Source organism: Marmota marmota, unplaced genomic scaffold (genome assembly GCF_001458135.2).
Source record: "Marmota marmota marmota unplaced genomic scaffold, marMar, whole genome shotgun sequence".
NCBI lineage: Eukaryota > Metazoa > Chordata > Mammalia > Rodentia > Sciuridae > Marmota > Marmota marmota.
In genome coordinates, this window is record NW_025999983.1 from 7,987,157 (window position 1) to 8,009,451 (window position 22,295).

General features: G+C 46.1%; 1 long non-coding RNA gene across 1 annotated transcript in view; it reads left to right on the plus strand.

Annotated features, from left to right (window-relative positions):
• Window positions 1-7,140: 7,140 nt before the first annotated feature.
• The window catches only part of LOC125617619, a 41,086-nt gene continuing 25,931 nt past the window's right edge, over window positions 7,141-22,295 (plus strand). The window contains exons 1-2 of the long non-coding RNA XR_007348697.1: window positions 7,141-7,344; window positions 8,129-8,203. This is a non-coding gene — a long non-coding RNA (uncharacterized LOC125617619). The remainder of the gene's footprint in view (window positions 7,345-8,128; window positions 8,204-22,295) is intronic.

Below are 22,295 nucleotides of genomic sequence, written 5' to 3' on the forward strand. Positions count from 1 at the left end.
CCTGGTGCATCTCAGTCCTCAGCCGGGAGGGTGTTGGCGAGTGTTTTCACTGGCATAGTGGACATTACTTCTTTGTGCTTTTGCATTGTTCTTTCCTGAGGCACCATAGGTCCTGGGTGTGGGCACATCTCTATCATCGGGTGAACATCCCCTACCTTGTAATCCTGCGGGTCCCAATTACTGGTGTTTCCAACAGAGGTGGTCCTATAAATACAGAGCACTCGGGGGTGCACACCTTCAGTTTGTCTGTGGCTAAGGGGATTCTGGGATTAAGAGGCTTCCACACTAAAACCGGGAAAGTCCTGGACAAACTGGGTTGAGTTTTACACAGTGCTTTGATGCATTTATTTATTATTCATTTTGCCAACATCAATGGATTTGCAGCTATAATCTCCATTCTCCAACCTTCGCTCACTTGTTGCAAGTACCAAGCAAGGCAAGTACTCAGGAGTTACCTGCCTGGTAAGGAGGAAAGACCCACGGAAAGGAGCCCATAGCCACCCCAGTCTGGTGTCAGGGCATATGCAACCTGACTCGAACTATTCAATTGCGTTGACTGCCACGGAAGCCCCTGTGCTGATCGGGAGCAGGGTTCCCGTGGGGCCTGTCTGTCCCACACCAGCCTACCGCGCACACCCCCCAGCACTATAGGAAGAGCATCCTCACCTTTGGCTGGTGACCACTCAGACCAACCTTCCTACAACTCACCTCTCAGCCCTAGAACAGAGCCAAGCACACGCCCACTGCCCTGCTCTAAGACTCCAGTGTGGGAATCCAGGAGTGAATCCCAGGGTATTTGGATGATGTTTAGAGGACTGCAGAAGCGGTCAATGACTATGGCCTTCACTCATGCCTGGGGCTATTTTCTTTCTTAAATGATTTCAGAGGAAGAGAAGGTTTGGAGCAGTGCATCTGTACCAGCCTTTCAACTTCAGCACAGTGTTCAATTTTTATTAATAACTTTATTGAGGTATGATGGACACGTCACAAACAGAGCACATTCAAAGTGTGTAATTTGGAAGGACTGACCTGGATGTACCCATGAAACCATTGCCATGATTAAGATAATGGAACGATTCATCACCCCAAAAGAGCCTCAGGGCCTTTGTGGGTCCTCACTGGCCACTCCCCTTCCCCAATAACTGATTTGCTTCCATGATCCAGGTAATTTGCAGTGTGCGTCTATCATAAAGTTGCATGAACCCTTATGTGCAGACCTTTGCATGGATATGTGCTTTCATTTCTTTGGGGTAAATATCTGGGAGTGGGATTTCTGGATTGAATGGTAGGTCTGAGTTTATCTTTTAAGCTCTGATGAGGCTGCAATCTTAATTTTCTTAGTGTTTGTCAAAACACGGAAACTTTTAATTTTGATGGAGCCTAATTTAGCAAGTTATTTTATATATTTTGCTTTGGGTGCTATAAATAAGAAAGCATTGCCTAATCTAAGGTCTTCTTGGTCTCTTCTAGAAGTTACCTAGTTTTAGGTTTTATATTTAGATCTATAATCTAATTTGAGTTGGTTGTTATATATTATGTGACAATTAATTGACATTCATCTATTTCACCATATGGATATCCATTCCTTCCAGCATCATTTGTTGAAAAAAAAAATTCTATCCTTTCTCCACTAAATTGCTATCTTTTCTGATCATAAAGGCATGAAGCTAAGAATCAAATGCAGAAAAAATATTGGAAAATCCACAACATGATCCTGAACAATGAATGGATCCAAGAAGAAATCAAAAAGAAAATTTAAAAAATATATATTGAGACAAGGGATTATGGAAACACAACATACCAAAATTTATGGGATGCTGAAAAAGAAAGAGAGAGAAGGGGGGGGGGAGAGTGGGAAAGAAGGAGGGAGGAAGGAGGAGGGAGGGAGGGAGAGAGAAAGAGAATATACATTTCTAGTATCATGAAAGAAGTGAGATTGCCTGAGCATCTCTACAGATATTAAAAGAATAATAATAAATAATAATTGTCTTTATGCCAATAAATTTGACAATTTAGATAAAATGGACAAATTTATTGAAAGACACAAATTGTCGAAGCTCACTCAAAAACAAACAGATAACCTGAAAAGCCATGTATCCTTTAAATAAATTGAATTTTAAATTAAAAACTTTTCGGTTTCAGTCTATTCCTGTTGCTATTAAAAAACATATACACTGGATAATTTATAAATAGCAGAAATTAGTTGCTCACAGTTCTGGATGCTGAAAAGTCCAGATCAAGTCTCCAATAGATTGTGTGTCTGGTGAGGGAGTTCTTTAAACTGCATCAACATGTCATTAATAGTAGCATAAAACATACGAAAGCAGAAAGCTCTGTGCTATAAGCAACAGAGTCATATGCAGAATACTCTGGTCTAAAATGATGGTGCATGAATCTATTTATCTCTAGCATGAGGATTAATAGAAAAATCTATTAAAACAACTAGAATTAAAATTAAATTTGGGGAAATACAAATTTTAAAGTGGTGCAAATTTTGATATCTAAAACTTAAAATTGGAGGGGGTGATGTAAGTGTAGAGTTGTATGTAATCAGTTGTTATTAGCCTGTAATTGCCTGTGAAAAGGTGTTTTTTGTAAACCTCAAGGTAACCACAAAGCCAAGTAAGCCAGACACACAAACATCAATAGAAAGAATTCAAGGTACATCCCTACAGAAAACTACCCACCTACAAAGGAATTATTGCTGTATGAATATACATGACTGCATGACCAATGTGATTCTGCAACCTGTACACTCAGAAAAATGAGAAATTATACCCCATCTGATTCAAATGTATGATATGATAAGATCATTGTACTGTCATGTATACTAATTTAAAAAAGAAAGAAAGAAATGTCATTGGGATTTTGAGTGGAATTGCATTAAATCTTTATAGTGTTTTGGTGTAGTATGGTCATTTTGACAATATTAATTCTGCCTGTCCAAGAACAAGGGAGCTCTTTTCATCTTCTAAGGTCTTCTTTAATTTATTTTATTAGCGTTCTGTAGTTTTCATTGTAGAAGTCTTTCACCTCTTTTCTTAAGATGATTCCCAAGTTTTTGTTTGTTTGTTTTCAGGCTATTGTACATGGAGTAGTTTCCCTTTCAGAGGATTTGTCACTGATAATAAGAAATGCTTCTGATTTATGGGGTTTGATTTTGTATCCTGCTACTTTGCTGAATTCATTTACTAGTTCTAGAAGTTTTCTGGTGGAATTGAGTCTTACAGGTATAGAATCATATCATCAGCAAATAGTGCTTCTTTTCCTATCTGTATCCCTTTAATTTCTTTCATCTCTCTAATTGCTCTGGGCAGTGTTTCAAGAACTATGTAAAATAGAAGTGGTGAAAGAGGGCATCCCTGTCTTGTTCCAGTTTTTAGAGGGAATGCTTTCAACTTTTCTCCATTTAGAATGATGTTGGCCTGGGGCTTAACATAGATAGCTTTTATGATGTTGAGATATATTACTGTTATCCCTAGTTTTTCTAGTGTTTTGAATATGAACGGGTGTTGCATTTTGTTGAATGCTTTTTCTGCATCTATTGAGATGATCACATGATTCTTATCTTTAAATCTATTGACCATCCTTCTTTTCTAATGTATAATGTTTAATACTATAAATTTTATTGCAAGTACTGCTTTATCTGCATCCCCAGAATTTTTAATATGCTTTATTTTTCTTTATATTAAGTTTAAAGAACTTTTTAGCATTCATTTTTATTTTTTCTTGAACAATTGAGTATTCTGAGGTATGGTGTTTATTTTTCAGAGTTGACAAATTTCTAGATGAGTTCTTTATTGATTATGATTTAATTCAATGTGGTCAGAGAACACATTTTTTATGATTTGAGCACTTTTTAGTTTATCAAGTATTTTTATCCATAAGAAAACTGTCGTGTTTGCTCTTGAAAAGAATGTGTATTCTGTGGTTTTTGAGGTGGCCCAGTCTATGCCCGTCAAGAGGGTCAATTGGTTAATATGATATTGCTGAAATTTCTATCCTTTTTCATTTTTTTTATTTGTTTGACATATTTTGTCTGGTTTTCTAGGGGTTTCTTCTTTGTTTTTATTTTTGGCACCATTGATTGAATCCAGGTGCACTTAACCACTGAGCCACGTCCCCAGTCCTTTTTTATTTTTAATTTTGAGACAGGGTCTTGCTAAGTTGCTGCGACTGGCTTTGAACTTGCAGTCCTCTTGCCTTAGCCTCCCCTGCCACTAGGATTACAGGTGTGCACCACTGCGCTCGGCTCTAGTTTTTTCAAGTGAGAGAGTCAGTCCTGTCCCTGTTGCTTCCTGTTAGTTGGAAGTGAAGCATGGAATATATCTTATTCTAGTTAGAATCCCATTCTTATGGATGGACATGATGGTGGGATTCACTATGTTGTTTTCATGCTGTTATTTTTAAAGCAACTCTGAAGTGTTTATAAACTGAATTGGGCCACTTGGTTATTAGCTATTTTCATCTCCTTATAGTATTTACATTCTCTGTGGTTTTCGATGCCCTTTAGAAAAAATATAAAAATATAAATTATTTTTTATACAAATTCCAACAAAAATTAAAAAAAAAAAAAAGAAAACCCTGAACAACAGAATCTAAAGGACACTTGGGAAGCACTCAGGTCAATTCCGGATGTATCTTTTTCATGTTATAATCATGTATGTGTTTATAAAGAAGAAACAGCACACCTTTTGGTTGGTTGGTTTTATGATTCTTAATATGAACAAAAATGACAGGTGTTGGCCACCATCCCAGGCACTGTGGACAGACAGAGACTGGCAGCAGGAAACCAGAGTCCAGACACTACTGCCTGCCTTTGATAGCAGAGGTGCCTCACCGCCAGGATGGCTGTTGGGCCACTTCTCTGGGTACTGCCTCCTGGCCTCGCCTGGGTGAGGCTGGCCCCAGCAGCTGGGTCTGAGAGGGGTGAGGCCCCATCCCCAGGGTATTAAACATGCCTCTGTAGACATGGCCCCTTCCTCAGGAATCACGGCTCGGGGCAGTCGCCAAAACAGCCGAGAAGGTGGACAGGGTGGGAAAGATGCCTTGTCTTTTTCACTCATGGTTTGAGAGGGTGGGAAGAAGTTGTAGATAACTAAGGGAAGGAGTGGAGAGAGGGGCGGGGAGTGATCAGAGACTCCAGGGCGGGGGTGGGGGATGCTCCATGCCCCCTGGAAGATGACCAGGAGCTGTCAGGTGGCGGTGGAGTCCTGGGAAGTGGAGAGCGCTGAGCTGGCCTGAGCTGCCTGAGTTCTGCTGGAGACTAGAGTGGACAAGGCCAGGGCCCGGCGACGGGATGGCGCTCGGGCCGCAGCCCGGAGGCCTCACAGAGCAGCTGCGCAGCAGCCTCAGGGCTACACAGAAGCAGAACAGCCCCCTCGGCCCTCACTTTGCACAAGCTCCAGGGCAAGGACAGCTGTGCCCCGCAGACAGTTCCCGGACCGCTGTCCCCTGCCACCTGCCCCTGCTGCTGCCCTGGAAGGGGACGGTTCCTGCAAGGCCAGGAGGGAGCAAAAGGCCACTGTTGCCAGGTGATCCACGAGAACAGGCCCCTCCCACCCGAGGCCAGGCAGGTGCTGTCCAGCTGCACACCGTGGGCCCTGCTGGCACCGGCCTGTCCCATCCTACTCTCCACAGAGCGCCGGCCGCTGCGAAGAAGGCAGCCGCCTGACCTGTTACCTCACATTCTTCTTGGTTTCTCCTCTTCTTGCTGCCTCAGCCTGGGGTGGCCAGCACTGCCCGCGCCCAGCACAAGCTCCCCTGGACCAGGAGCTCACTGACACTCCCGCCCCTCATGGCCCCACGAAGCGCCCAGGGACAGGATCTTGGCCCCCACTGGAAAGTTCTCTGAGCCCAGCCCAGCAGAGGGGCTTCCTTCGAGTCTGTGAAAACGGGAGCAGGCTGCCAAGGAAGCCCTGGGCTTTGGGCAGCAGGACCCAAGGGAAAGGGAAGTTTCCAGGGGCTCGGATCTTTTTTCATGCCGACTTATGGTTGTGCAGTTTCCATTCATTCTTCTTCTAAGCCCATAACATTTTAGCATGTCAGGAAAACTTGAAGGCACATAATCAAACCCCCTTATTTCACATAGTAGGAGATTGTGGCCCAGAGAGGTTAACTGACTCACAGAGAGACACACAGCTAGTTAGTGGCAGAGCAGGGATTAAATCTGTGACTCTGTGTTCCAGCGGCAGGGCTCCTCCTATCCTGTGCTCCAAGTCACAGTTCCTCCACCCTGTTGGAGTCCCTCGGGGTCAGCTGCCCACGGCTCCCACTAGCCTCAGCACAGCTCAGGGCCGAACATGAAAATATGAGACTCACACATTTATGACACCTTTGTCTCACTTTTACAGTTCAGCACCAGCGCCTGCTTTCCTGCACTCCACTCCCCGCTCTGGGACAGTTGGTTATGGCTGGTCCCCAGCTGACCATGGCCTTGAAACACCGCCACAGCCTCATACAGACTCCAAGTAGACACGCATGTGTGTGTGCACTCGTGTGCCCACGGCTGACACCAGGCAGACCTATCCCTGTCCATGAGCCTTGGACCTACTCAGCCATTCTAAGGGGATGACCCACGCTGTGCTCCACCTGTGATCCAGACCCTGCAGAGCCACACTGCAGGGCCCTCGGGATTCAGGAAATCAATGAGACAAGAGCCGCACACAAGTGTCTGTGTGGAGAGGCCCTCCGTGGAGGTGCCCCTGCTGCAGGTGGACGACAGGAGAGTCCCATCTGTGTGGACAGGTGAGGAAAAGGTCACCCAGCAGCTAAACCAGGGATCAGACCTCCGCAGAGCTGGTGGCCCAGGCCCAGGGCCCCTCACCAGGGCACTGTCACATACCGGGCCAAGGAGAGCTTGCCCAAGAGCCTGTGGACCCTCTGGAACATGCTCTCTTTTCCCCCCACCTCCCCATGGGCAAAAAAATAAAAGTAGGATTAATTTGCAAAGGGAAAAACTCCATAAAACCAAAAAGAAACTGAGACCATGTTTTAAGAGATAACAGCCCAAGTTTCTCCAAATCATGGGGCACCGTCTCCAAGTCTTTTACGTAACATCCCTTTAATCTCAGAGTCACAATCAGGCACCAGCACAACACCCCCCAGTGGACAAGAAAACAGGGCGCTGTGTCTCCTTTTTCAGGGAAGACCCTGGGAGTGCTGGGTAGACATTTAGGGCCTGCTGTTACAGGCTGCCGTTCTTGCCCACCACAAGACCATTCCGTAAATTTGTTTTCTTCTCTACTCTGACCCGGCAGGAGATTACTGCTGCTGGAAAAGCCATCTGTCGCGTGTTTGGGACTGGCTGCCTCCTTCCTTCAGTCCCCATCCCCCGCCACACAGGTACCTTGGCTTCTCCTGGTCCCCTGTCCTCCTCCTCGGGTTCAACTTCCTGGCAGCCTCTCCCACTGGGGCATGAGCTTGGGCTTTCTTCTGAGCTGGCCACAGTCAGCCAGGGGCTAGCCAGACAGCCCAGTGAACAGGGCAGTGGAAATTCAGCTGACGAGTGGAGGGTTTCCAATATAAATTTCCCTTTTCTCACCACAATTTTATAGGACTTTGCAAAGATACACATCAGCACTTTTGCAAGTCTGGCTGTATTCTGAAAAGGATCCCGCCTGTCGACGTTCTAAGCTTTTAGGTTGTTTTCTTTTAATGGTTTGATCAGGCACGTTATGTCCCTGTAACCCTATCCGAGGCCATAAGAAGAGGGTTAGAAATACCAGGGTTTTAGGGAAATCTGCTTGCCACATCAGCCAGGGTTTTATGTAACCCTTAGTACATTTTCTCATGTGTTCTCAGATACTGGCCATCTTGCTCGGTCTTGGCATCTCAGTGCTGTTTCTTAATGTATTGGAGCACACTTAAAAGCCAGCCGTGGAAGCCCCTGTTTCCAGCACGTTCCCTCTGTTCACAAGCGGCCCCAGCAGGGCAGGCTGGCTCGCTCAGCTCACCTCACTCTATAGGACCAGAGTGGGAAAATGATATTAGCAAGTGATAAACCTGGGGAAAAGTGCAAGAACGTTCAGTGAATTCCAGAACCATTTTATAGGCTCCTGATCTCACTAGGGCCTTTTGGGGAAGAGGAACTTACTGTGCGGGCTCTCACTTTCCTTCTCCTCCTCAGCCTGAAGCGCAGCGCTCTCACTGAGGCAAATCAGTCTCAAAAGCACGAACTTCATCTTCCAGAGCTCATCAAATGGTAGGGGACGTTTAGAATACACGTCAGAGCAACCCTTGGGGTCTTCCTAATGCATGTTTTCTCAGTTGTGCACTCAAACAAAAATTTAACAAGAGAGGTTGTTTTGATCAAGAGGTATGACTGGTCCTACAGAATTTGAGCTCTTTGTGGGTAAAACTGATGTGTGATTATCTTCTTATGTGGATACCTCAAAAAGCAGGTTTTGTAACTGTGTGGAACCTAGTAATACTGAGGACTCCGTGACCTCCACAGGCGGCGAGAGCCACAGCATTCCATGTCCTGACCTTGGCTCTCGTGGCTGCCCCTACAAGGAGACGTGACCCCCCCACACACACAACACCTACCTTCTCATTCTTCAGAACCTGCCTGTTCAGCGCAGGCTTCCCTGAGCCAATCCCACTCCCCACCCCTCCCAGAGCCATCGCAGGGGACTCCGTCATCCGTCCTATAGGAACCCTACCGCACCTTGCACATTCCGAAAGTGCCACCTGTAACCCTTTCTTGCACGTGTGGGTTGACCTGTGGTTCTACTTTCCTGAACAAAGTTTCTCAGTTTCTGGACTGTTGACCTTTGGGGTCAGATAATTCTTTGCTGTGGGAGTTGTCCTATGTGTGACAAGGTATTTAGGAGCATCCCTGGCCTCTGCCTGCTAGATGCCCCTGCACATCCTCCCCATGGGGACAACCAAAACTGTTGTCAGACACTGCCACATGTCCCCTGAGTGGCAGTATTCTCCCTCCGAGATCCAGTGTGTGGACTCGGAGCTCTTGAGGGCAGTGGCGATGCTGTCTTTCTCTGTCATGGCACTGTCCCCGCCCCACAGGGGGCTTTTAGCAAGTGTTTCCTGGGTTTTGAGACTCAAGAGACTCAGTACATGCTGATACGGTGTTTATACACAATAAATGTTAACTATTCTATTACTATTATCTGAAACTCTGGCCCCATCTCATGAAAGGAAGTGACAATAATACCAACTTCATAAGTTTGTAGGTGTCTGGCAGCTGTGATGTGCAGCACATGTCGAATCTGAACTTGAGCTGACCCTGAGATACTTCATTGTCTTGGAAACTGGAGAAGCCCTGGATTTTTTCCCACATGTTTGTTTCAGACCTGACCACTGAGCTGCTGGACTCAGGACCCAACTCTGATGATGAGAGCTTGCTTCTGACTCTGCCTGCAGGCCTGGCCAGGTCCCCAGCCTCCTGACTGTTGACCTGTCCTGGCTTCTACAAGGGTGGGCTCCTTCCTATCATAGCCCAACCACTTCCTGTTCCTTCTAGTCTCAGTCACACTTGTTGGGCAAGTTGACATCCCAGAGCAACTAGTCGTGCCATTGCCTGGGCCCTGGAACTAGTTATTGCAAAGTGCACAGACCCTGCAAGACCTTGCACTTTCATCTCGGCCTTGTGTGTGTCCCACCAAAGAGGGAGTTGGAAGGAACCAGTTCTGCTCAACAACTCAGTGTGGGGCTCTATCCCATGTATAATAGCCAGCCTGATGGATTTTTTCTATCAGACTGCTTTGTGTTGTGTGAAATGGCTCTCCACAGGGGGGTTGCTTGATCGTAGTCATGTTATGACAGTGTTGCCACCAGGTCTCCTCAGTGACTATGGTTTCCTTGGAGACCCAGGGTAATGTAAGGAAAGCAGCATGACTTTCTGCTTGGGCCGAATCATTCCTCATGACACCAGTGTCCCCCACTGAGCTGGCAGGGTGACCAACCAATCCCTACTTAAGGTAGTAACCTTTGACGAGAGTCTATGCGATCAACATCCTTCTCCACATTCTGAACTCCACTCCAACATGCATCCCATAGTAAGGTGCACATTGTTAGCCAGGATCTAAAAACCTAATCTGTAAATGGGACTTTTACCCCCCAATAATATTTCCCAAGCTTGGCACTCATTCATTTCTCCCTGGTCCACTTTGAGCCATCTGCCTATTTGTTTATTCAATTCATTCAACAAACACCACTCGACACTGCACTGGGCCAGGCCTTGTGATCAGGTCTCATGTTCAGTGGCTCCTGAAAATACCACTGTCCCAGCTCTTGCAGAGTTTTGGTAACATAGGGAAGACAGCAGCCAGACAACCATGCCACTGAATGCAGAATGAGCACTGGAAGCCAGGAAGCCTGGCCGGGAGGCTCAACTCCAGAGTGCTGATGTCCAGAACCCTCTCAGACACTCTAATGCAGGTCTGAGGTGGCCCAGGCAGGCCTGAGAACTGCCTTCCATGGCACAAGCCATCAGGAGAGCAGGTCATGCCATGAGTGGCTCAGGCCACTGAGGACGAACAAGGTGCTGGACAGCTGTAACATGGCACTGTGGAGACCAGGTGCAGAAAGTGCAAGTTGGAATGAGTCTGACATATCCCCCAGCTTCAAAACTCTTCTTCCAAAGCTCAGAGCCTAACATATTCTGGTTCTCACTGTTACTATTTTAAAGACAATTCCACTATAAATAAATAAATAAATGTTAACACTTCTACTGCTTGTCACCCGCAGCTCAGGGGAAAGTGGCAGTGCAGGTTTTCTGTGCTATTGGATGTTGGCCAAGCCATTTATCTTTAAGGTCTTTTTGCTACTTACTAGGGCCCAGGTGAAGCCTGGATTCCCTACAGCTGATCCAGTTTCTGCACTGTGAAAGCTGATCCCAGAAGGGTGTAGCAGAGTTCCATTCAGTTACCCAGGAGCGAGTGAGCCATCAAAAGCAGGAATCTGCTAAATGAGTTAATTTGCCCTTTTGGCTTATTGACAGATTGGGTCCCTCTTCAAATCCAGAGGGACCCAATCTGTCAACAGTCTAGGTGAGGAACCTGTAAACGCCTCCAGAGCTCCCGAGGCCCACACAGCTCCAGACCCCGCAGCAGAGCAAAATCAGCAGATACCTGCCTGCTAGCACCAGAGCACAAGACTCATGGATGAGAGTTGTTTTATCTACATATGTACCAGATTTACATAAGTGTCAGCCAAACAGTAAGTTCTGGAAGGCCCCACCCCTGATCTTGACGACTCATTGCAGGGCAGGACCAGTGAGTCTGCTTGACAGAATTATAATAAACTCAGGCCTTGAAAAGCTTTTAATGCATTATTGAACCGATGTCAAGAATAAAATGTCAAAATACTAAAAACAGACTGAAGTTAAAAATATGGCCCCCAAATCCACTAGAAGTTTATTCATTCCTTTCATTTTATATATACAGAGGTGACTTCACGCTGCCGTGTGGTATGAGAGCAAAGTAATATGAAAATATCCAGCAGGCTGCAGTTTCCAGGAACAGGACCTCGAGAGCACACTAGGAAGTGAGCAATGAAGACAGCAAAGGTCCTTCTGTTTTATCTGCTCAAAATTTCCTCAACCAAGAGGGAGTAACAAGGACAGGATCGACCCTCTTGCTTGAAAAAAACTAGAGCCAGGTGCAATGGTGCATGCTTGTAATCCCAGCATCTTGGGAGGCTGAGGCAGGAGGATCGCAAGTTCAAAGCCAGCCTCAGCAATTTAGCAAGGTCCTAAGCAACTTAGCGAGATGCTATCTCTAAATAAAAAATGAAAAGGCTTGGCGGTTAAGTGCCCCTGGGTTCAGTCCCTGGTTTAAAAAAAAAAAAATTCCCCAATATAAGTGACTTCCAGAGTCTATTATTATCTTTATTTATAGTGCCAGGAATGGAATCCAAAGTCTACCACCGAGCTATGCCCCCAGCCCAGGGCGGGTTATTTTTGTCAATGCTCAGTGTAACTGCATGGCATCAGGTTTAGCTATTTGCATTTAGCAATATGGGTTCAGCTGGAACCTCATCCAATGAGTCTCTTGTCTGGGGTTTTCCAAATCTGTTCCTCAAATTGCTAAAGGTCTTTGCAGGTATTCTAGGAGTCTCTATGAAACTGAGATAGGGGCTGGGGGCAAGATAATAAGGGTCAGGGTCCAGATGCCAAGCATCACCTTCAAGAAGAACCAGTGCATCTGTTATTTATATCATTGTGCTGAATCCAGATCATGTTGGAAAAAAGGTTTTAAAAATGTTACTCTCCCCAGGCCCATGATGAAGTTCGAATGTGCAGAAGGATTGAGAGTCACCCCAAATCACAAAATTAGTGGCAAAATATGATGGAATCTTATTCTTTTAAGTTTCAATACAATTTGCAGAGTCATCTAAGTTTCAAAACTCTCTGATCAATCTCTCAAGTGCTTCTTTGCAACCATACATGAATTCACACCATATATGAGTCGACTGGAAAAAATTCGCTGAAGATTCATGTTGTTCAAATTCATTCTTGACCAGAATATCCTTGCAATCACAGAGCTACTTTATTTTCTGAAGCACAAAGCCTACAGGCACAGATCCAAACAAAATGTTCCAATTTTGAATCCTTCTGAGCTGTTATGTAATTTATTCCAGAGACAGATAAGATGATGAACTAGCATGCCAACACTGATGGATTGGTAGTGCCTAACGAGCAAGAGCCTAAGACCACCCCCTGCCACAGAACTCCTGCAGCAGTGGTTGGCAATGTCTGCCATGAGTGTGGGAGGGGAAATATGGTATGGTTGCTTTCTCTCAGTCATCCCTGGCTTCTCCCAAGTACTATACTTGATTTACAAATTATCCTGGAATTGCCCCATTTTCCTGATTAGACTGCTAATTTCCAACATTAGGGACCATGACCGAAATGCCTAACAAACTGCCATGTGTGAATGTAGCTGGTAACAATTACTAAAAAGCATGAAAGAATTGAAGTGAGTTGAACTGAATCAAATAAAATGGAATCAAATCAAATTAGTTTATCTCCAAAGGAACATACCAAAGTAAATACCCAGCAAAGAATGAACACCTATTCAGAGGCCAGATATTTTCAGCCATACTTTAAAATAAAAACATTCTAGGTTTCATTTGAGATGGTTTCCCAACAAGTTAATTGACATTGGCATGTGGTTTCCAAAACAAGTTTTTGTCTAGGGTATTAAAGCAGTGGGTCTCAAAACAAAATCAGATCTAACCAAATTAAATGTGTTTTGTTATTGTGCCGAGTTATCAGAAGTCATGAAAAATGGAAATTTGATTCTCCAACGTTTCTAAAAGAAGGATTAAAAATAGGAAGAAACCAGATTATAGAAAGGAAGCAAATCCACCAAGATCTGTCAGCTCCAGGAGGAGCAGGTGTCATCTTGCCTCGGTGTTATTGTTGAGCAAACTACCCTCTCCATAGGGCTCTCCTCGGCTCTCAGCACAAAGGGGAGAGTCCAGAGCAGAGAGGGAGCAGGGAGCTGGGTCTGGACCCGTCACTCAGCCACTGGCTCTTTCCCACTCTGGAAGAGGAGACATTAGCAGAGGGCACATGAGGAGAGGCCACCGAGGTGGGAGGGAAGTCAAGGCACAAGCCATTCTCCTCCTCCCAGTAGCACCCACCTCAGGGGCAGGTTCCTGCCTGACCGTCCTCTGCTGGGCAGTGCTCAGGCCACACCTCCTGGGCTCCCTTGTACTTGTGGGTGATCTGGTTGGTGCTTGCTTTACTCTCCTCCAGCTTGGGTGTCAAGGGCGGAGGGTCTCTAGGAAGAAAGGTTTGCAGTGGTGGGTGTGAATCTCAGTCCGCTACGTGAAGGAAGATGCAACTCACTGTGAGTCTTATGACCTGCTCCATTGGATGGCACAGAGAATCCCAGCTCATTGCTTTCCTCCTTTTCTCTCTGGTTGTGGTCAAGTTCTGTGGAGTACCCACCATCCCAAGCCATGGTACGTGTGGGAGGGGGACAGGAGACCGTGAGTCTCGACATGGCCTGTTGAGGCAGGAGTGTGCCACAGCTCCATCTTCCCATCTGGGGGTTTGTGGGTATCAGTCAGGGAGGTCCTGGCTCATGTGGCCCTCTTCGGCTCCGGGTGCAGAGCTGTTACTTCTCCACCTCACTCTGATCCTGGAGCTTGGGAACCTCCATGGGACTCCCTCTGCTTGTCTGCACTTATTGATCCCTCCCAGGGTCACCAGAGATCCCTCCAGATTCTTCCAGTCCAGCCCAGGCACTGCCATCTTTGCCAGGTGCGGGGCCACTACATCCAGGGCAGGAGAAAGAAAAACGCCAGCCACACTCTTAGCCAAGCTCCTCCCGTCTGTGGACGATAAGGCTTCTCCTTCCTTCCATCAGAGACTCTGGAATCACAGCACCAGGGAGAGCAAAGACTCCATCGCCCACAGCTTGACCATGGGAGCTGGTATCTGTGTCAGACCCATAAGCATTTGTGAGATTAATTAATGGCCACATAAGGGAGTGGACACTTGCTTTTCACACCACCATGTCTCCAGGACAGTGTGGACTGGCACACTACAGTGGAGGGAGAAGGGGAAGAAAGAGCTCTTGCGGTGGGATGGAGGTGGAGAACACATGTCCATATTATTTCGCCACATGTACCTTGACATGACTTTATAAGGAATTCAAAGAGAAGCCTCTGCAGTGTAAGACCTGCATTTCCAAAATCCATTAGCCTTTTGCCTAGATGGCAGCTCCCAACCGGCTGGGATGTACAATTGGTTGGATCAGATGCTAATCCTCCATGGATTCAATACGGAGATTGGGTGAAAGGCCTGTTCTAACAGCTTGGCTCAGTGGACCTCATTTTTAAGTAGGAGAACTGGACTCTTCCATCTGCTCACCCAGCAAATGTTGGTTGAGCAGTTAGAGCTCCAGGCACTGGGCTGGGAGCAGGGATGGTGAGGACATCAGACATGAGCAAATGAGTAGTTACAGAATATTCTGAGAGCACAGAAGTTCAGCAGATTATAGGGGAGCCAGGGTCCCTGTGGCTCCCACATTCTGTGATTTTTTGGTGGTTTCTGCTGTTTCCCGGGTCCCCGCATCCTGACAGCAGGCTCTTTTTAGGGAGTCGTGGCCACTGTTGAACCATGGAGAGACAGACTGTGGGGCCTGGAATCCTGCCTCTGAGGACTCCACCGAGGCCCATCTCACCAGCCCTCTTGTCCAGGCCCTTCCCTTGAGCCTCACAAGGAAAAGACAGGTTTGTTGTACTTAAATATTTTCTTGGATGGGAACACAGATTTCTTAGAAGCACTTTTTTTTTTTTTTTTTTTTGCTGTTAAAATCCTCCTTGGCTCTAATCTAAATCTTTCTAGTTGCATCATGAGTCACCTGCTGCCACTGGTCCTTTCCTGGTAGTGGATACCTGCCACAGCCTCTGCCAGCCCCGCCCACCAGGTCCTTAAGCCCACCTCTGTCTCTGCTTGGCCTGCAACCCACAGAGACCCTCTACTTCTGTGAACCCAACTAACTTCACAGCTTCTCTCACCTCTTCCTTTAGACACATTCCCCTGAATTCCTCCAAATCTCCTCCAAAGGAACAAGAACAAAGCCAGACCCCATCCTATGGAAATGATTTCCAAGAATAAGGAATTCTGACTCTGCCCGGTTTCTTCGTGCTGCTGTATTCCTGCTGCTGTATTCCTGGATCTTACTAGAGCTCAAGGCATGTTGACCCTGGCTGGATCTCATTCCCCTAATCACAGGTGGCCTGCTAAACATGAGCACTCTGTGTTCAGGGCTCCACAACAGCATAAGAAAGCAATAGCAAGCACTATGCCCCTGACCCCAACAGCAATGGGGAAGCCTGCAGAAGTCTGTGGGGCCGGTGTCTGTGGATTTAATGCCTGAGTAAATCATCATTTGTCCAGAATTTGGCCTCCAGAAATTTAGCCCAATCAGTGAAGGCAACAAACACAAGCAGTCTTTGTGAAGTACTGATTTCATTGTGAAATGCAACTTTCATGCTCTCTAAAAGGAACTTCTGAATAAATCAGCATCTTTGTCTATTTTTCCAAAATAAAATTACGCTCAAAACTTGGACACTTTCATAGAGTCTCATATAAGTCATTTCCTAATACCACTTTGTCATTTTCTAAGAATATTAATATTGGACAAAAATAAACTTAGTAGACAGTTTTGAAGAGTTCTCCAAGTCAAGACAAACAGAAGAATTGAAATGGAGGAGAAAGAAAATGTTCCATTCTAAACAGTCATGAAAACCAGCTCTACCAATAGATGAACCAAAAAATGCTGAGACCTGTTTGGAAATAAAGCAATATGGGGCTCAAGGAACTGAACTTCAAAGCCAATGTCATTGGGAAGGGCTTTCATCAGACTCCAGAATCACTTATTAAAACCTCCTGCCTGCCTCTCTCACCTCCCTCACTCCCCAACCCTCCCCCTGAGCTCACTGACCAATGGCTCCTAACCCCCAGTCCCTCCAGATCATCAACACTTCTCCTCTCTCTTACAGACATGTCTTAAGCAGAGTCTAAGACATGGGTAAGTCTGTGAATTCTCCCATTATGTTTTCCCTGAGTGTTTAAAACAGGAGTTTTTCAGGTTCAAGTTTCAAATTGAACTCAAACCGACATACATAAAAGCTGCTATTGACTCATGTAACCGTGCTATTATGCTTCAGGCATAGCTGGATCCAGTATCTCAGACTGTGCTTCCAGAAGTCCATTTCTCTTCACATATGGGCTCTGTTTTCTTTTGTGCTAACTTGGTGTCTTTCAGTTGGTGATAACAGGACCACTAGGAACATTAGATTCACGTCCAGACAGCCTAGCCCAGGAGGAGAGAAAGTTTCTTTTCACAAAATATGGCAGAAAGAGTCCTGGGCTGAATGCCTGGCTGGAATCACGGACATCCTGAATCCTAAAAGGATGGATTCTTTCATGTGCCTGGCTCTTCTCACATAACCACTCCTGGAGCTGGAGAAAGACAGTCCACCAACCACATCAGCTGAGCAGTGGGGTCCTGTGGGTTCCCTTGGGGAGGTGAAGGAGCATCATCTGAGCAGGTGGAAAGGGATGCTGCCGGAGCACCAGATGCCAGACAGCATGGGCTGGTGCCAAAGAACTTCTCAATCACAGAGGAGACACTCAGAGACTGAGCCCCTGCTCCAGTGTCACACACATGGAGAGCTGACAGGCAGCCCGGAGCCCAGGATGGCCAAGGATCCATTGCAACACTGGCCACACAGTCCCCACAGCAGGAAGAGGGCACGCTGGAATGGCTACATGGAGATGACACCCTTGACCTCTGCTGAAAGACAGGGAATTACAACCCTGCCAAGCACTTGAACCAGAAAACTGGAAGGCAGCTGCAGTGATAACCACTGTCCACTCATGATAAAGACAGTCATGTCCATCCAGGGAAGAGCTCTGGACACTGTGGACACCTTCCTGAAGGTCACACGGGTAATCCACATCCTACTGACACATATAGCTTGACTTTTACAGCTGTGGACGCAACTCAGGAAAGGGAAGCAGCTCAGAGGCATGGTCTCCCTACGGCTCTCTTTGTCTCTGAGAAGGTTCTTACTCCTATCTGAATGTTGTCCTCACTCCAAAAAGGGAAAGAAGCCTGGAGCTGATGAGGTGTAAGATTTTCCTCGCAACTTCTCCATTTTCAGGGCCCCGTGTGTGGCCTAGAGCTACAGCTGATGGCCTCTGGCCAGCAAGCAGACAAGGGCAGTCAGAGGGTTTGGGACATCCGCGTGACTAGGTATGTTCAGTGTGCCTACTTGTGTCTTCAGGTAAATGTAAAAATTTACAGTTCAATTTTATTTCAAATTCAGCCACAGATATTGATTATTTCAAAAGGGGGGAATTAATGTAAAGCAGAGACTGAGCTCCGAAAAACTTCCTTTTAAAAATAGGTCTTTCCACATTCTTCCTTGCTGTGCAGCCTGTACAATGTTACATCCACAATTATAAGCTCAGCCCACATGTTCTTCAATAGCTTTATAAATACCCATAAGCAAGCATCATCAAATATAAGCGCCTAAAAATGATCCCAGGGCTCAGGCCTGACTTCATCCTGTGCCAAAAAAAAAAAAAAAAAAAAAGCAGCATGAGCTATATTCACTCAGGAAGGAGTCTCTTCCAAAGGACACTGGACAACCAAATGGATTTTTTCCATCGAAACAGACATAGATAACTTTTCATAATGCCCATCTTATGCATATGTTTTATTTCCATAAGTGGGTCAGAAGTTTTGGAAATAATTTCATGATAGTCAAAAAATTCAAGTGAATTTCTCAAAGGAGATTCTACCAGTAACATTTGAGACGACACTTTGGAGTCTTACAGGGCCTGGATGGCTGGATGACAAACAGGGGGCTGGCTGTTTTGCGTCGGTTATCAACAGAAACAAGGAAGGATAAACTCTAAAATATGAATCGTAAGCTGAGGGCTGCTCCCATTGGCCAGATCCAAATTAACTGAAAATTAGCAAGGGTAGAATTTCAGACTGAAGTAAGGTGCAAAACTGTGACTTTGGCCTTTTATTTCAAGGAAAAGGCCGTGTTGGCTTGACTGAGTAGGATTTTGGTCAATGAACTACGGATGGATCTTGCCCATAGGGACTGAGTTTCCATTAACTTGCAGACGGTATTCAAACTTGAGGAAAAGGGATCCCACAAACCTGTGGGGTTTTCATCAAACCCAGTGCACGTGGGCTAAGGTTCTGTGGTGAATGAGCCCATGACAATGTCACGGCTGCAGGCCCCAGAACCTGACAAGATGACCCAGGGCACAGCCTGCATGTGCACGTGGGTGGTTGGCCCTCAAGCCTGGAGGACTGGGGGTGGAGGATTCATCCCACAAAGGGTGCTGCTGCGCCTCACTGAAGCCTTGCTACCTGCAAGGCCTCCTGCTACTCACTCTGCGGGGCTTCTTTCTCCCAGCCCTCCTGTGGTCTCATGGTCATCATCACCACTGGCCACCACATAACCTCAGGAAAACCTCTTAGGCCTCAGTTTTTGCAGACTGGAGATAACAACAGAACTGATTTCAAGGGGTAGTGCATACAAATGGCCTGGGGCAGCACTATGGAATACATATAAAATAATTTGTGAATGTCTTTGTTATTCATCCAAGCATCTCCAGGCCATTCAGAAAACCAAGATGTCACAATATCATGAGATGAAGCCATCTTTGATATTTTTCAGACATTCAGTCATATAAAAACACAGCTTTATATATATTTATTTTTGTTTATTGCACTCACTATTCCCTTCTTATTTTTAATTATGAAGGTATTTCTGTCCAGCAAGAGGAAGGAAGAGGTCTTGTCTTAAGTGAGTTATTGGGATTCGTAACCCCACATTTGGACGTAGAGCTGGGCTTCTGACTCCTCTTTGACCTTGGGCTCCACGGGTGTTTGTGGAGGGCCTGGTCTGAGACACAGCCCAAAGGCCAGTGCAGTCAGGTCCCACCTGGTGACTGCACGGGGTCTACTTGGCAGGTGTCATGGGACACAGCTGTCCTCTCTAGCCAGAGCAGTCCTGCTGCACAGCAAGTGCACCGCCATCCCTGGAGGAAGCTCAGCAGGACTGGGTCCCCCTGACAGCCGTGTCCTTACACACAGATGCATTCCTGGCCAGCGGCCTCCACCTGCAGCCTCTTTCCTGCGGCCAGCCTTCAGTGGCGGCCTTCCCAGCATCTCGCTGCGCCCCCACCTGAGGGTGGGTCTGAGACGCTGTGTCCACCCCAGTGCCCTGTCCTTTCCCATCCTGGCTCTTGTGCTTCCCCCCAGGTGTCAGGAGCCTTTTGTTGCAGATTCCCTCTGCACTGCGGTGGTCCCCATGTCTGCTCTTGTCCCCTGGACCCCCTGAGCCTTGTCCAGCTTAGCCTCTTGCTTGTACTGTGGCAGAAAGTGGCAAGGACAGGCTGCTGCTTTCCTTTCTGCCTGCTGTCTTCACGGACTGTGGGCTCAGCTCAGCTCTAGGCATGCAAGAGCTCCTGGAGGTCTTGAGGCCACTCACAATGCTTGATCCTACTGCAGTGACGCCATCAGCACAGAAGGGACATCGACTTCTGCTATAAAAAGGTTGTTCCGGGTGCCGTGCACTGCTCCTCTCCAAAGGCAGCGAGCAGGGCTGGCAGGGCCCTTTGCGACCTCTATGCTGGCTTCCACCTGAGTCCAGAGCTCCTGCAGTTCACCACCATGCTCAAATCCCAGCTAAGGGGAAGGTGAACGGTTCAAGGAGGATAAACACTTTGCCTATTGAGGTCATGACCTTAAGGTGGCTCTCGTAGTTTCTCTTCCTATCCTACTGGCCATTGCTTAGTGACATGACCACAAGGGAAGCACATGCCCTGCTAAAACTTAGAAGTGTTGTTTGAAAGGAAGAAAGAAGTACAAGCCAGGCTCGGGAGGCTGAGACAGGAGGATTGTGAGTTCAAAGCCAGCCTCAGCAATGGTGAGGCGCTAAGCAACTTAGTGAGACCCTGTCTATAAAATAAACAATACAAAATGGGCTGGGGATGTGGCTCAGTGGTCAAGTTCAATCCCCAGTCCCCCCCCACCCCGCCAAAAAAAAGGAGGGAGGACAAATATGGGAGGGCTCTACACTCCCCCCACAGACCCCGTGTACTGTAAGGTGCTCACGCCTGGGTGCTGAGGTCAGGCCTGCAGCCTCAGACCCTTTAGCTCCCCTTTGCCCTCTAGCACCCTCAATTCTTTAACATCTAGCATTCCAACTTCTCTAAACTGAGAACAGGAGCATCTCTCTACAGGTTTGTTCTGAGGACTGAGATAGCACTTAGAACAGCGCTTGCCTCAGAGGAAGTGCCCAGACACATTAGCCTATTATTAAAGTCAGTCCCTATTTTAAAGCCTTTCATTTTATTTCATTTTAACATTTTAATCAATCATTTGCTATTGACTCTCTTTCAGTAATGGATATGATAGTGACAAACTGGAACCAACTTGAATATCCTATGACAGGAAGTCAAGTAAATTACATTACAACCATATACCAAAGTACTATGTGATATATGAAAAGCCATCTACAATATGCTGTTAAGGAAAAAAGTTACAACACAGAAAGGATGGTATAATCTTATTTTTTTATGAACTTAGATGAAACTATTACATTGAATAAGCCCGAATCATGGAATGGAAGCTCAAAAACCTCCACTTTTTCCTTTTTACCCCTTTTCTCTTGACATTTATTAGTAGAGCTAGTTCCTTCTCTGTCTTTGGATAAAGCAGGGTCACACTTCTTCTCTGGTCAATGTTGGAAAACAGAAGCACCCATGGCTACTCCTAGGAAAAGAAGCCTCGGTTATTAATAAAAATGTTCTTCCTCAAGCTCGATTCAGAGTTGCAGCCTTTCCTTACCACGTCAGATCTTCCGAAGCTTGCAGCCCAGAAATGGGGTCGTCTTTAATATCTTCTCTGTTTTCTTTTTCTTTTACTCCTGATCCCTTCCCTTCTGCTCATTTTCCCTGCAGGGTTGGCCCGTGGGGAGAAGGGAAGGAGGTGACCCAAGAGAGCCCTGATTTGGCTGCTAATGGCACAGTGGCCTAGAATCTGACTCTCCAGGCCTGGTATTGTGTTTAGATGACTCTTCTTACTGTCATTTCTTCATATGACAAGTAGTTTTGGGTCCTGGATATTGTGAGGGTTATTTGTATAGATTCTCACTCTCTTATCCTTTTATAATATGCTGAAGAATGTTGATATTTTTAGAAAAAGCCAATTACCCTAATGAGGTTAAGACAGCAAGCTCTATCTCTCCTTCTGTAGGCAGGGCCTGTACTCATCAGCCAGCATTCAAAGCCTTTGCTCTGTTACTCGTGTCTTCTGCATGGATCCCTCGGATGTTAGTCTGAGACTTGGCTGGTGGTTAAATCTGAGTTCCGTTCTCAAAGACTTTGCTACACTGCTTTGGTTCTGCTGTGTGTATGTGCAACTTGGAGGCGAGCCTGGAACTTGCCTAAGTTTCTACAGAGCATTAAGACATCCTCTCTTTAGTACTCGTTTCTGTAGGATTTCTCCACATTGACTAGACAATGAGGCCCATGTGTAATTTTTAAGGAAGTATTTGGAATTTAAGCCAATCATTTCTAAATAACTCGTGATTTAAAGTGCAAATTTAAAGAAAACTTTTATATTACTAAGTGAAAATGAAAATGCAATGCACCAAAATTTGTGAGACGTGGCTAAAGTGGTGCCCAGAGGTAATTTCATAGCCCTAACATGTTCACAGTAAAAATAAAAAATTTCTCAAATCAATGATTTAAGCTTTCTTCTGATGATGGTAGA